This window comes from Schistocerca americana, chromosome 9 (genome assembly GCF_021461395.2).
Source record: "Schistocerca americana isolate TAMUIC-IGC-003095 chromosome 9, iqSchAmer2.1, whole genome shotgun sequence".
NCBI classification, from domain to species: domain Eukaryota; kingdom Metazoa; phylum Arthropoda; class Insecta; order Orthoptera; family Acrididae; genus Schistocerca; species Schistocerca americana.
Genome location: NC_060127.1, coordinates 193605414 through 193620542, shown reverse-complemented (window position 1 = coordinate 193620542; position 15129 = coordinate 193605414). Strand labels below are relative to the sequence as shown.

Below are 15129 nucleotides of genomic sequence, written 5' to 3'. Positions count from 1 at the left end.
ATTTACAACTGCAATTGACTATCAAAGCATCACTCGATGCGCTAATTAGCAAACTCTTCTCTGGAAGTACAGTGTTTGACATTTACTAAAGCACATGTCCATCTGAATTTGAATATCACTGGTTTTACTCGATGACGTTGACTGCTTCAGATAAGGTCAGGCTGCTTTCGTGCTCGGCTCTATATTGACCTCTGTACACTGCTGTGCTGAGAGAAAGGGCGGCTCTTCTTCACTCTCTCTCATTGCAGCGAGACGTCGGTGATGTCTGTGGCACCGATGTGCGTTGTCGACATTGGTGTGGCACCGTGATCTCTTAACGATATCACACCAGCGGTTTCCATACCCATGTTTATCAGCATTACTTGCTTGTTCTATTGTGTTCTAGTTGCCCCTTTCGTTTGTGCGTACAGCAGTTAGCACCATCTATATAAACATCTCTATACCTGTTTGTTTGGCGCTTAAGTGTATATATACGTACGTACATACACTTAAGCACCAAAGAAACAGGTATAGGCACGTTTATTCAAATGCACAGATATGTAAACAGGCAGAATAAGTGCTACGGGTCGCCAACGCCTATACAAGACAACAAGTGTCTGTCGCAATTGTTAGATCGGTTACTGCTGCTACAATGGCAGGTTATCAAGATGTGAGTGAGTTTGAATGTGGTGTTATAGTCGGCGCACGACCGTTGGGACACACTACCAAGGTGGCGATGAAGGGGAGATTTCCCCTTACGACCACTTGACGAATCTGCCGAGAATATCAAAAATCTGCTAAAACATCAAATCTCCGACAATACTGCGGCCGGAAAAAGATCCTTCAAGAATGGGACCAACGACGACTGAAGAGAATCGTTCAACGTGACAGAAGTGATACCCTTCCTCAGATTGTCCCAGATTTCAATGATGGGCCATCAGCAGATGTCAGCATGCGAACCATTCGACAAAACATCATCGATATGAGCTTTCAGAGTCTAAGGCCCATCGTGTACCCTTGATGACTGCCCGACACAAAGCTTCACGCCCGCCTGGGCCTGTCAACACCGACATTGCACTGTTGATGACTGGAAAAATGTTGCCTCGTCGGACGAGTCTCGTTTCAAATTGTATCCAGCGAGTGGACGTGTACGGGTATGGAGACAACCTCACGAATCCATGGACTCTGCAAGTGAGGAGGGGACTGTTCAAGCTGGTGGAGGCACTGTAACGGTGTGAGGCGTGTGCATTTGGAGTGATATGGGACCCCTGATACCCCTAAATACAACTCTGACAGTTGACACGTAGGTATGTATCCTATCTGATCACCTGCGTCCATTCATTTCAGTGTCGTTTGTTGCAGGATTCTAGTTCGAGTCGTTTACGAGATATCGTATTTTTCTAAGTTTGCACACCGACACTTGTTGCTGCCAATCAACCTGTGTAGTTTCTAAATACAATGTTGTTCTGTTTGCTTACAGTGTGCGTGTGTGTACCGCGAATGAACTGCAACTTGCTAGTCAGTTAGTGTGTGAGAGTCCAAGCAGTGGACCGTGAGTGGAAAATGGGATTTACAAATGCATAAAAAGCAGGAATACGCAAGGTGTATCGTGAGTGTAGGAAGAATGCGGTAGCATATTGCAACCATCACGACAATAATTTATCGACCTCTTCAACCAGTTACGTGGAAGTGGTAGCGGAGCACCTAAACAAAGCAACAGAAAGAAACAAGCGACGAGAAAGAGGAGTAAACTAATGTTGTTGCAGCTGATGAGCACGAGGCAGTGGCACGAGTCAGGGGCGTGTCCTACGCGTTCTCCGTCCCTGCCACATCTCTCTCCATCAGGAGCCGCATGGAAACGATTATGAGAATTGTGTCAACTTCTGAACGTGGACATTGAGACGGATACTCCAGATGTATCGTGTAACTTGTTTACTGATGAAGCCATATTTACCTATCTCGGCCAGGTAAACCGCCGAAACATGCACTATTGGTCTGTTGACAATCTCCGTTGTCTTCAGCGTCAACGGAGTGTGAACGCGTGCTGTCGGATTGTGAACCATCAGCTCACACACCCGTTTTTCATAGACGGCACACTGAACGCGCTCAAGTCTCCCATCTTCCTAGCAGACCATCTTTCACGAATGCTAGAAGACGTTTCTCTGCAGACTAGGAGGAACCTGTGGTGCCAACATAATGGCTGTCCGGCTCGTAGTGCAAAAAGTACTGCAGCATGTCTTCACGAATTGTTTCCAGATCGTTGGATTATACGCTGAAGATTTGTACCTTGGCCGGCCCGTTCCCCTGATTCGACGAGTGTAGACTTTTTTCTATGGGGAAAGCTGAAAGACGATGCCTGCAGCGACATAACGACTATACCAGATGATACGCAACGGCGTACTGCTGCAGCCTGCGACATCTCCGCTGAAATTTTATCACGTGTGCATACCAGACTGAAAGAGTGTATTGCCGCTGTCGGTGGTCATCTCGAACACAACCACTGACGGTCAGCTCTCTCGTTACTGGTCAGAATCCACGTAGCTAGTGTATGCACTTGTTCCTTAATGTGTGCTACCACTGATATTTTACAAGTATAAGTGTGGTATCTCGTAAGCGACTTGTACTAGAATGCTGCAACAAATACCACTGACATTCTGATTTACCCTACTTTTAATTTGTTAATGCCAATAGGCATTGTTCCATATAAAAATGTATGTTCCACAAAAAATACTCTTTCCAAGTATTATTACAATCTGTTTATTGGCTAACAGTACGAGCCACTGACTAGCAAATAATTCTGTGAAAACCGATGGCGCTAATGACTTAACGCTGTACGTTGCTTTGAAGAAGGCGCCGCCATCTTACATGCTCTAGAAAATTAGCAGATTACTGTTGCTTCTTGTTCTTAATTTCTGAGCTGTGCACGCAACGGTTGTTCTAAACAGAAAATATTACAGAGCTTTCGTGCATAACATGTCAGGAAGGCATTTTCAGACTTTTCCTTCTAGGCAATACTTATTAAGAGCAAAATCCCATTTTTTATTCACTGCTCGATGGAACCATTTGTTCGACAATATGCGAACGGAAGGAAACGGTGATGGCTGTGAAGGTAGGAGAGGGCGGCCGCACTGAGCGGCAGGCGAGCGGGTCTGCTGTGGTCGCCTCGCCTCTCTTCTTCCCGGATAACGCTGCTCTCACGTGATTTCGTTTGCTTCTTCTCTACAATGGATGACGAAATATTATTATCGGCAGTTTTTAAAAGGGAAATGACCTATTGAACCGACTGAAGTTCTGCAAGAATTAAATTTTGTATTTTGCTTCGCAGTATAAGATTTTGTAGAGATGGAATTTCAGACGTGTTGGCAACAAACTCGAATGGAAATGGAGTGACAAATGGCAGCTAGCTCTAAAAGTGGAAAAATGTAAGTTAATGGAGATGAGTAGGAAGATCAAACCCGTAATGTTCGAATACAGCATCCCGCTTGACACAGTTACGCCGTTTAAATATCGGGCCGTAACGTTGCAAAGCGATATGAAATGGAATGAGCATGTGAGAACCGTGGGAGGGAAGGCGAACGGTCAACTTCAGTTTATTGGGAGAAACTGAGGAAAGAGTGGTTCACCTGTAAACGAGACAGCGTACAGGACGCTGGAGCGATCTATTCTTGAGTACTCCTGGAGTGTTTGGGATCCGTAGCAGCTCAGATTAAAGGAAGACATCGAAAAAATTCAGAGGCAAGCTGCTAGATTTGTTATTGGTAGGTTCGAACAACACGGAAGTGCTACGGAAATGATTCGGGAACGCAAATGGTAATCGCGGGAGGGAAGGAGACGTTCTTATCGAGAAACACTTATGAGAAAATTTAGAGAACAGGCGTTTTAAGCTGACTGACGAACGATTCTACCGCCGCCAATATATATATATATCTGTGCCACCTGAACTTCCTTCACACAGTCAAAGGCAAAGACTGGGCGCGATAAAAGCTCAAAAAGTGGTAAGACTCCTTCATACAGTGAAAGTAAAATTTTGTTCTACTACAGTTTCGGAAGAAAAATTTCAAATATTTACCGAAAATTGCGAAAAACTATAACATAAAATAAAAATATCGGCATACGATGTTGCCATTTTGATATCGACGTATGATATTTAGGGGAAGAAAATATCGGTGTTATGAATTAATATTTTCTGGGTGAAATATCGGCATTTTATCACCAGCCTTAGTGCAGGGTCCTCTCCGTCACATACCGTACGGTGGATTGCGGAGTATGTACACTATTGGCCATTAAAATTGCTACACCAAGAAGAAATGCAGATGATAAACGGGTATTCACTGGACAAATATGTTATACTAGAACTGACATGTGATTACATTTTCACGCAATTTGGGTGCATAGATCCTGAGAAATCAGTACCCAGAACAACCACCTCTGGCCGTAATAACGGCCTTGATACGCCTGGCCATTGAGTCAAACAGAGCTTGGATGGCGTGTACAGGTATAGCTGCCCATGCAGCTTCAACACGATACCACAGTTCATCAAGAGTAGTGACTGGCGTATTGTGACGAGCCAGTTGCCCGGCCACCATTGACCAGACGTTTTCAATTGGTGAGGCATCTGGAGAATGTGCTGGCCAGGGCAGCAGTCGAACATTTTCTGTATCCAGAAAGGCCCGTACAGGACCTGCAACATGCGGTCGTGCATTGTCCTGCTGAAATGCAGGGTTTCGCCGGAATCGAATGAAGGGTCGTAACCCATCTGAAATGTAACGTCCACTGTTCAAAGTGCCGTCAATGCGAACAAGAGGTGACCGAGACGTGTAACCAATGGCACCCTATACCATCACGCCAGGTGATATGCGCTTCCAATGTGCGTTCACAGCGATGTAGCCAAACACGTATGCGACCATCATGATGCAGTAAACACAACGTAGATTCATCCGAAAAAATGACGTTTTGCCATTCGTGCACCCAGGTTCGTCGTTGAGTACACCATCGCAGGCGCTCCTGTCAGTGGTGCAGCGTCAAGGGTAACCGCAGCCACGGTCTCCGAGCTGATAGTCCATTCTGCTACAAACGTCGTCGAACTGTTCGTGCAGACGGTTGTTGTCTTGCAAACGTCCCCATCTGTTGACTCAGGGATCGAGACGTGGCTGCACGAACCGTTACAGCCATGCGGATAAGATGCCTGTCTTCTCGACTGCTAGTCATTTGAGGCCGTTGGGATCCAGTACGGCGTTCCGTATTACCCTCCTGAACCCACCGATTCCATATTCTGCTAACAATCATTGGATTTCTACCATCGCGAGCAGTAATGTCGCGATACGATAAACCGCAATCGCGATAGGCTACAATCCGACCTTTATCAAAGTCGGAAACGCGATGGTACGCATTTCTCCTCCTTACACGAGGCATCACAACAACGTTTCACCAGTCGACGCCGGTCAACTGCTGTTTGTGCATGAGAAATCGGTTGGAAACTTTTAAAAAAAAAAAAAGTTCAAATGTGTGTGAAATCTTATGGGACTTTACTGCTAAGGTTACACACTAAGCCTAAATTATCCTAAGGACAAGCACACACACCCATGCCCGAGAGAGGACTCGAACCTCCGCCGGGACCAGCCGCTGGAAACTTTCCTCATGTCAGCACGTTGTAGGTATCGCCACCGGCGCCAACCTTGATTGAATGCTCTGAAAAACTAATCATTTGCATATCACAGCATCTTCTTCCTGTCGGTTAAATTTCTCGTCTTTAGCACGTCATCTTCGTGGTGTAGCAATTGTAATGGCCAGGTGTATGTACTGTAGATACAGAAGATCGTCTGTCAATGTACTACTCTGTGGTCCGTGACAGTGACCGGGCCAAATATCTCACGAAATAAGCATCAAACGAAAAAACTACAAAGAACGAAACTTGTCTAGCTTGAAGGAGGAAACCAGATGGCGCTATGGTTGGCCCGCTAGATGGCGCTGCCATAGGTCAAACGGATATCAACTGTGTTTTTTTAAGTAGGAACCCCCATTTCTATCTCATATTCGTGTAGTACGTAAATAAATATGAATCTTTTAGTTGGACCACTTTTTTCGCTTTGTGATAGTTGGTGCTGTAATAGTCACAAACGTATAAGTACGTGGTATCACGTAACATTCCGCCAGTGCGGTCGGTATTTGCTTCGTGATACGTTAGCCGTGTTAAAATGAACCGTTTACGAATTGCGGAAAGGTCGATATCGTCGACATCATCCAAGTGTCCGGACCGTTCGCCGGATAGTTACGTTATTTAAGGAAAGAGGAAGTGTTCAGCCACATGTGAAACGTCAACCACGACCTGCAACAAATGATGATACCCAAGTAGGTGTTTAAGCTGCTGTCGCAGCTAATCCGCACATCAGTAGCCGACAAACTGCGCGAGAATCGGGAATCTCAAAAGCGTCGGTGTTGAGAATGCTACATCAACATCGATTGCACCCGTATCATATTTCTATGTACCAGAAATTGCATGGCGACGACTTTGAACGTCGTGTACAGTTCTGTCACTGGGCACAAGAGAAATTACGGGACGATGACAGATTTGTTGCACGGGTTCTATTTGGCGACGAAGCGTCATTCACCAACAGCGGTAACGTAAACCGGCTTAACCCGTTAAGTACCAATGTCCTATTTTGAGGGCAGAGCACATATTTATTTACAAATACACAATAAATTATTAATTTGCAACTATTACTGTTCTACGTCATTTGTTGATGCTTTTTATAACAAATGTATGCTTACAGGAAACTAAAAGCAATAAATCCTACCATTAATTGATTATTGAATACTAAGGCACACTTTTCGTTATTACAGGTATTTACTTTATCGACAATATAGTAATATTTGAAATATGTGGCAAAGATCTTTTTGTGATTATTTATAGTCAACAACGTATCTTTTAAACTACTTGCATTGTTAGCTCAATTGGAGTTATATTCATTGTTTTCCATTGTTATAAAATTTGGTGTACTCGAAATACGACACTGGGACTTGGTGTTATCATTTCAGTTATTTGTATTGCTGTACGTTCGAATATGAAACTCTGCTACTGCTGATGTATTTTCTTTTTAGAACGTGGTAATTTTACCAGATTTTGTTGTTTATATATTATATGTATATACTACAGGATATGAAGTTACTTTGAAATTTACAGCGTATTATGTAAGTATACTTATGAATATGTTACCCATTAGTAAATAATGCAGTTCCAGATGGACAGAGGTTATTTACACATTGCCTTTTCTGTAGTTTGTGCTAGTGTATTATTCTTTCATTTCACTTTATTTTATCACATTTTATTTCATTTCATTTTATATAGATTATAATGGCCTTCAGACGAGATATACACCACACTAACGAAGAAATAGAAGAAATAATAAACAGTGACGCATTCTATAATGCGGTGTCAGATGATCAGGACCATATTGATATCACCGTATGTCCTCCTGAAGTAGACTGTATGACCGACGAAGAAGAAGGTCCAGACGATGTTACTGGAACCGTGGAAGTCTCAGGTGTGCCAGGGGCTATTGAATCACATTATGTTGCATCAGAGAATAACGAAGAAACTGTATGTAAAACTTCACTGCCAAGCACATCCCAAGTTTCCAGAAGTAAAATGAAGAAGAGGCGTCTTACTGATGAGAGGAAAAAGACACCTCCAGTTTATACAAAACTGCCTCAAACTAGTGAGCATGACATCAGCACAAAAAGAGAGGAATTGAAGGAACAACTTTCTTCCTTGACTCCGAGGGAGATGTTTGAAGAACTGATGAACGAAAATATATACGAGTTCATAGTGAAAGAAACTGTGAGATACGCAGTAAATATGAAGAATACGTAGGATTTTATCCTCGCAGTTGAAGAAGTGAAGGTCTTTGTCGGATTTCGTCTTTTTGCTGGCTACCATAAGCTCCCTGCTGAGAAGCTATACAGGTCTGAGGATGAAGATGTTGGCATACCAATTATAAAGACAGCTATGTCGAGGAATAAATATCAGAAGTTGAAAACGTTGCTTCATTTTCAAGATAATGACTTAGCCAATGAAAACAAACACGATCGCGGATTCAAAATTAGACCTCTCTTGAAAATGTTATATGAATCTTTTCAAAAATTTGGAATATTTGAGGAAAATTTGTCAATTGACGAAATGATAGTCAAATACTATGGACGAAGCGGGCGGAAACAGTTTATCCGAGGAAAGCCTATTAGATTTGGCTATAAGTTATGGTCTCTTTGTGGAGCAAGTGGCTACTGTTTCAAATTTGATTTATACTGTGGAAAGGATCCAGAATACACTGCAAGGGATGAGCTACTTTTGGGATCAAGAGTAGTCCTAAACATGCTGGACTGCATTGAGAAACTCGAGAATCATTGTGTGTACTTTGACAATTTCTTCATCAGTAGAGATCTTCTGAGAAATTTGGGTTTTCGAGCAACTGGGACTGTCAGAGAGAATCGAGTTGGTGACTGTCCACTACTGAGCAGCAACGAACTGAAAAAGACAGTTCGAGGAAACTGTGACTACCAGTTCGACAGGAATGCTGAAGTCTTATTTGTTCGATGGCACGCCATCAGATGCGTTACAATTGGTACAAATTTCGACAAAGTTGAACTTTTGGGAGCAGCTATGCGGTATAATAGACAAGCAAGTAAGAAGACACAAGTGCAACAACCTGCCGTTTTGAAGTCGTATAACGCGTACATGGGAGGTGTTGACCACCATGACTGTTTAGTTGGAAAATATGCGACGGCAATTAGAGGGAAAAAATGGTACTGGGTCCTATTTACACGTATGCTGGAAATGGCCCTCGTAAATGCCTGGCTCTTCTACACACTAGTACATGGGAAAAATACACTGGATTTACTGGATTTCAGGCGTGCAGTTGCAGTTACATACCTGAAATTGAACACTTTGTAGTTTTGTGGTTTGACGCTTATTTCGTGAGATATGTGGCCTGGTCACGAGCAATGTACCCTGTATATATATACTTTCTCCCTCTGTTCAGATTTTTTAAAAGTAAATGTTCAAAGCGCGAAGAGTTTGTGGCAATATCATCGGCTCCGTCTCCATTTTGTGGAGATATAATGAGGTAACACATGTCATGGGATACCTTCTAACATCGTGTCGGACCTGGCGTAGTGCAGCAGCTAAATGTGGCATGGACCCAACAGGTCACTGGAAGCCCCAGCAGAAACACTGAGCCATGATCCGTCTATAGCCATCCATAATTTGTGAAAAATGTTGCTGTTTCAGGATTTTGTGCACGAAATGACCCCTCGATCAAATACCGTAAATGTTCGTTGGGATTCGTGTCTAGTGATCTAGGAGGCCAGATCATTCGTTCGGACTGTCCAGAATGTTCTTCAAACCAATCGCAAACAATTGTGGCCGATGACATAGCTCGTCGTAGTTTGGGAACATAAAGTCAATGAATGGGTGCAAATGATCTCCAAGTAGCCGAACATAACCGTTTCCAGTCAATGATCGGTTCAGTTGAACAAGAGGACCCAGTCCATTCCATGTAAACACCGCACACACCATAATGGACCAAGAAGCTGCTTTCATGGTGCTTTGTTGACAACTTCGTGGGGTATGCGCCACACCCAAACCATACTATCAGCTCTTACCAAGTGAAATCGGGAATCACTTGACCTGGCGACCGTTTACCCATCATCTAGGGTCAAACTGATATGGTCATGAGCCCACGAGAGGCGCTGCAGGTGAAGTGCTTTTAGCAAAGGCACTCGCATTGGCCGTCTGCTGCCAAAGCCCATTAACCCCAAATTTCACTGCTCTGTCATAACATAACGTCTCACAAAGGTTTTTGTGGTTATTTCAAGCAATGTTGCTTTTGTGTTAGCACTGACAGATTAGTGCAAATGCCACTGCTCTCGCTCAGTAAGTGAAGGTCACCTGGGTTCTCTAGGACCCAGTAACGTCGTTGTTGGTGACTGCCATCCATGCGCGTATAAACGCAAGCCGCGGATTTGGTTGGCGGTCGTAAATCAGCACTTCATCTTTCATATTTAAAAGCTAGTGACCCATCACAAGATGCTCTTTTCCCAATTTTCTGCATCTCGGAATAGCTGGCTCCAAGTTTGGTGTGTCACTTCTTTATCATACGACGGTCTTCCCTGTGATCTTTTCCCTTCGACTTTGCCTTGGATGCTCACCTTCCCAAATTATCCTCCTGTCATCAGAATTTGAAGGAAACAGTCGACAGCCTCTTCCCCACCTCGAGTTCTTGAAAGATTGAGTTGTTAGTTCATTTGTCCCTCCACGATATTCTCAGCAACTGCTATATGTCCACCTCCCAAAAGCATCAATCCTTTTGCGATCCCTTTCAGTTATTGTCAATGTTTTAGCGCCGTGAGGAAAACTGAAAACACCAGGGATTTGAGCACTATCAATTTAGTACATGTGGTTAGGGCTGAGTTTTTAAAAATCACTGTCAGATTCCATGTGGCACCCTACCCAGAACAGTTCTACGTAGTATTTCCTGTCTAGAGCCACTCTCTTTCTTAGTTAATGGATAAAGTTAATAGTGAAAGCGATAAAGTTGGTATGTCAGTAAATACAAAAAAGACGAGAGTCATGATAATTGACAGAGGTAATTCTCATCATTTTCAGATACTGTATCCATATCTTGTCGTATAATACGTGATGTTATGTCTTTTACTTTATATGGAAGACCATTGTAAATTTGTATAGTGCTGTTTATTGTGGAGGTTTTATAGGCTGCTGTCCTTATTGATTGAACATGAAACTTTTCCTTTTTGTCTTCTATCATATTCATGGATATAAAAATTTTCATTTATATCTTTTAAATTATTTCTAATATATTTAAGGATTTCTAGTATATACATACAGGGAAGAGGGAGAAATGATTACTTTTGAAAGAAGGGTTTGCAAGAATCTGTTTGTCAACCATGTTGCATTGCTCTTACAGTTCTTTTTTGAGTTAAGAAGATGATTGAACTAGATTATGTAACCCCAGAATATAATTCCGTACAGTAGGATTCTGTGGAACTGGGCAAAGTATGCAGTTTGGATAGTGCTATAACTCGCTTTGACAGTGTAAACACAGACTGTAACACATTTTATTTGGTGTTCCATTAATTTTATTTACATGTGTACGCCATTTGAAGTTATTTTGAAGCCATAAGCCTAAAAACATTGTTTCGGGAGAAGATGAAATTATGTTGGAGTTTATTGCCACACTGGTGCAGCAAGCATCACCTTTTAAACAGAAATTTAGGAATGTTGTCTTTTTGGTGTTTATCATACGCTTATTCCCCTCAAACCATTAATTTAGCTACTCTGTAGTCTTATTAACAGCTGTTTGAAGCTGACTTCTTGTATTTCCTGTAATTAGGATGCTTGTGCCATCTGCAAAAAAAAGTGTTTGTTTGTGACTCAATGTTCAGGTCTAGATCATTTATATAAAGGAGAAAGAGGATTGGCCCAAGAATGGATCCCTGTTGGACTCCTTTATTTAGAACTTCTGCATCTGAGAAGCATGTCCTGGTGTTTTCCTTTAGTTCATGTTTTATTTGTATTTTTTGTTTCCTGTTCGTCAAGTGCGAAGTAAACCATTTTAGTGCAGTGCCTCTAATGCCACATACTTGGAGCTTCTCCAACAGTATGTTGTGGGCCAGTATGTCAAAGGCTTTACCTAAGTCTTAAAAAATGCCAGTGTCTCTTTGTTTTTTGTCTATTGCTTGCAGGGCATTTTCTACAAAATCATAGATTTTAATGGTTGTAGATTTATTTTTCATGAATTCATGTTGAGAATCAGGGAGAATTTTGTTTTTCTCTAAGAATTTCATTAACTTATTGTACATAACTTTTTCTATGAGTTTACTAAAGCCTGATAATAATGAAACTGGTCTATAGTTTTCTATGTTTGTTTTGTCTCCTTTCTTATCGATAGGGACCACTTTAACAATTTTTAAACTGTCTGGAAACGTGCGTCAGAAAAGATGAATTTACTATATCAGCAAGAGGAAGTTAAATGTTTTTAATAAATTACTTTATGATATCATCAGGAATACCATCAATCCCTGGTGACATTTTCCTATGAGCCAATGCGGCACAGATGATTTCATCTGGGGTTGTTCCATCAGTGTAGGCTGAAGAGGAACATGAGTGCACTCTAATATCTGTTTTGTCACTGTTAAATTATTTGTGATCTCTGCAAAGTAGCATTTAAAAAGATTTGTGATGTGTTGGGGATCAGTTATACTCTTGTTCTCTTGGTTAAGAGCGATACTTTCCATTTTAGAGGACACTTTATTTGCTTCCTTCTTTGTAACTTTCCATTCTGCTTGGCTTTTATTTGCTGATTCTGTCACGAACTTATCATTAGCTTTTTTTTTTTTTTTTTTTTTTTTGGGTAACACTCTTCTGAAGATTTGAATGTATTTATGTAAATAACTGTTTAGAAAAGGGGGTATGTTATTGTTTTTCCTGTATTTGACTAATTCTATTTTCCTCAGACTTCATGTTTTGACCCCTGTTATTATCCATAACTTTGCTTCTTTAGTTGCGCCTCTTATTTCTTGTTTTGAGAGGGAATGCAATTTCAAAGCAATCAGTGAAGATGCTAGAGAATTTCTCAAACTTTCTGTTGCTGTCATATATTTGCAAAACTTCGTCCCACCTTACTCCTGATAACAGGGTGTTGAATGTTTCTGTATTGTGTGTATTAAACTGTCTTGCTGTTATAGTTCTGGTTGGGCAGTAAGTGGCCTAGGATGGTGACAACTTGAGCTTCGTGATCACTAACACTTGTACTTATACATTTTGCCGTACAATTTATATTCACAAATACCTTATCCAAGGCAGTAACAGTAGTTTTTGTGATTCTTGTTGGGACTGTTATAGCCTATCTTAAGTTGAAAGTATCTGTGAGGTTGAGCAATAGTTCTAGGCGTGCCAAGGTTCTTCAGCTGCTGCACTAAATGTGGGAGCACGACACAGTCATAAGCTTTGGTAAGACCCATGTAAATTGCCAGCAGATGCTTGTTGCCAAGAGCCATCACTAGTGTAGTCAGCAGCCAGTTGAACCAAGTGCATTTTTGCCACATACACCATGTTAAACATTAGACGCATGCTGAGAGGCAGTGTTTTGTTTACGAAATGACAGTGTAAAAGTGCCACAGTGAGAACTGCGTGAGTTTAGTCGCAGGGCGAGGTCATGGTTTCTGCTCGTAGGCAGAAGATACGCACACGAGGGGTTGGAGAAGTCACGTATCTCTACTGTAAGTTCTTAAACCAACTTCCTTTATTTATTTTTCCCTGGTCGGTTTCTGCTCTCCTCGGTACCTGATCCCTTAGCTAAAGCCGGTAGAAGTTGTCTATGGACGTCAGGCCATGTCTGTTTTGGGTCCAATCGCTGCCAACATTCACAATGTAACAATTCAATGTGTGTGTGTGTGTGTGTGTGTGTGTGTGTGTGTGTGTGTGTGTGTGTGTGTGCCGTTACTAAGTGATTGTTGAGTGGTTTCGTGCCAAACCAACAACAACATGTGTAGTGAGGCTTCGGTATGCGGAGATTGCTTCCTCCACTCTCCGCATCCTCTATGGAAACACTGTCAGAACGTCGTGAATAAACTTATACAAGTTGGACAGCATAAATCTGGCCTGGAAAATATTTCACGCACCTTGACATAGGCAACCTTACTCACAGCATCCACAGTCGAGGCAGACGATGTGAATTAGACTGCCTATCTTAAGGTGCACGAAGACATGAAATGCGATGGCTATTCGGAAAGTTATGTTCCGGTCGGTCGCGAAATAGAAACCACTGTGAAAATCAAAAATGTGTTATTTGCAGTGTTTAGCTACTTCTCCATATTTGTCGTAGCGTTGTACTAACATTCAATAGCGTCGTCACAGAAGGCAGCCGCCTGTGGTTTCCGCCAATTCTCTGGGTTCGTCTACAGCTCGTTGCCTGTGCTAAAATGTTGTCTTCATAGCCATCAGTTCATATGAGCAGAAGTGAGCCAATTACGGGCTGCATTGTGGGTGACCGAACACTACCCAACGAAAACACTGCAGGAGCATCTTCATTGCCTTTGTGGAGTGCGGCCGAGAACTGTCACAAAGAGCAAAATGCATGACAGTTATGCTATGTAGGCTGCACGACATAAGGCGAAATCTCTTAGCTGGTCCTCACACTTTGCTATACACTATTTTCTAGGCACCTTTATGTGCTCACTGTGCGCTCAGAATTGAAAAGCGCGACGTGCTGTGATCGACGGGCATACTAGACACACTACCCCACACGTCTGTGCAAAACTTCATCGGATTTTCACAATCGTTTCCATTTCGTGACTGATCGAAACTTACTTTCCGAAAAGCCCCCGCATTTTCCAGGACAGTCAAATAACTTCACCCCGGTAGATATGGTTCGCTTTCACGGGTTGGGTTGTTTTGGAGAAGACCAGACAGTGAGGTCACCGGTCTCATCGGACTAAGGAAGGACGGGGAAGGAAGGCGGCCGTGCCCTTTGAAAGGAACCATCCCGGCATTTGCCTGGAGCGATTTAGGGAAATCACGGAAAACCTAAATCAGAATGGCCGGACGCGGGATTGAACCGTCGTCCTCCCGAATGCGAGTCCAGTGTCTAACCGCTGCGCCACCTCGCTCATGCTTTCACGGTAGAGGTGTTTTAGCTAAATTTCCTTCATAAGCTAAAAACCATTAATTGTATACTATTTTAAGTTGGAACATGTTTTGTGTTCTTATGTTCTCTTCATTGGTAAACCCTTTCTCACTTGAAGCATGCTGATGTGAAGTTTGTCAAGGTCAAGGGGCAGTGAAACTCATATTTCGTGTCAAAATAGCTCTGTACAAGTATGAACTTTGCCAAGAACCGCAAGTTATCGCTTATTATTAATTAATGATCGTTGACTAGCTTTGTGACAGTATGTGAACAGGACTTCAATGTCAGTTGGTTGTAGTATAGTAAAGGTTGTTTTAGTGAGGCCAATTTCATTTTAACACCATAACAATTCACTATAAGGAGTTTGCTGAGAGTCTCTATTCATTACTGCACACAATTTGTGGAAAGTGACTGCAGGAATTTCCACCACAACACACACGGTTGTTCATTC

The 15129-nt window shown here is 42.3% G+C and overlaps 1 protein-coding gene across 2 annotated transcripts in view; it reads left to right on the top strand.

Annotated features, from left to right (window-relative positions):
- The window catches only part of LOC124551379 (disheveled-associated activator of morphogenesis 1), a 435878-nt gene that overhangs the window by 304539 nt on the left and 116210 nt on the right, over positions 1–15129 (top strand). The gene's annotated exons all lie outside the window — the stretch shown is intronic.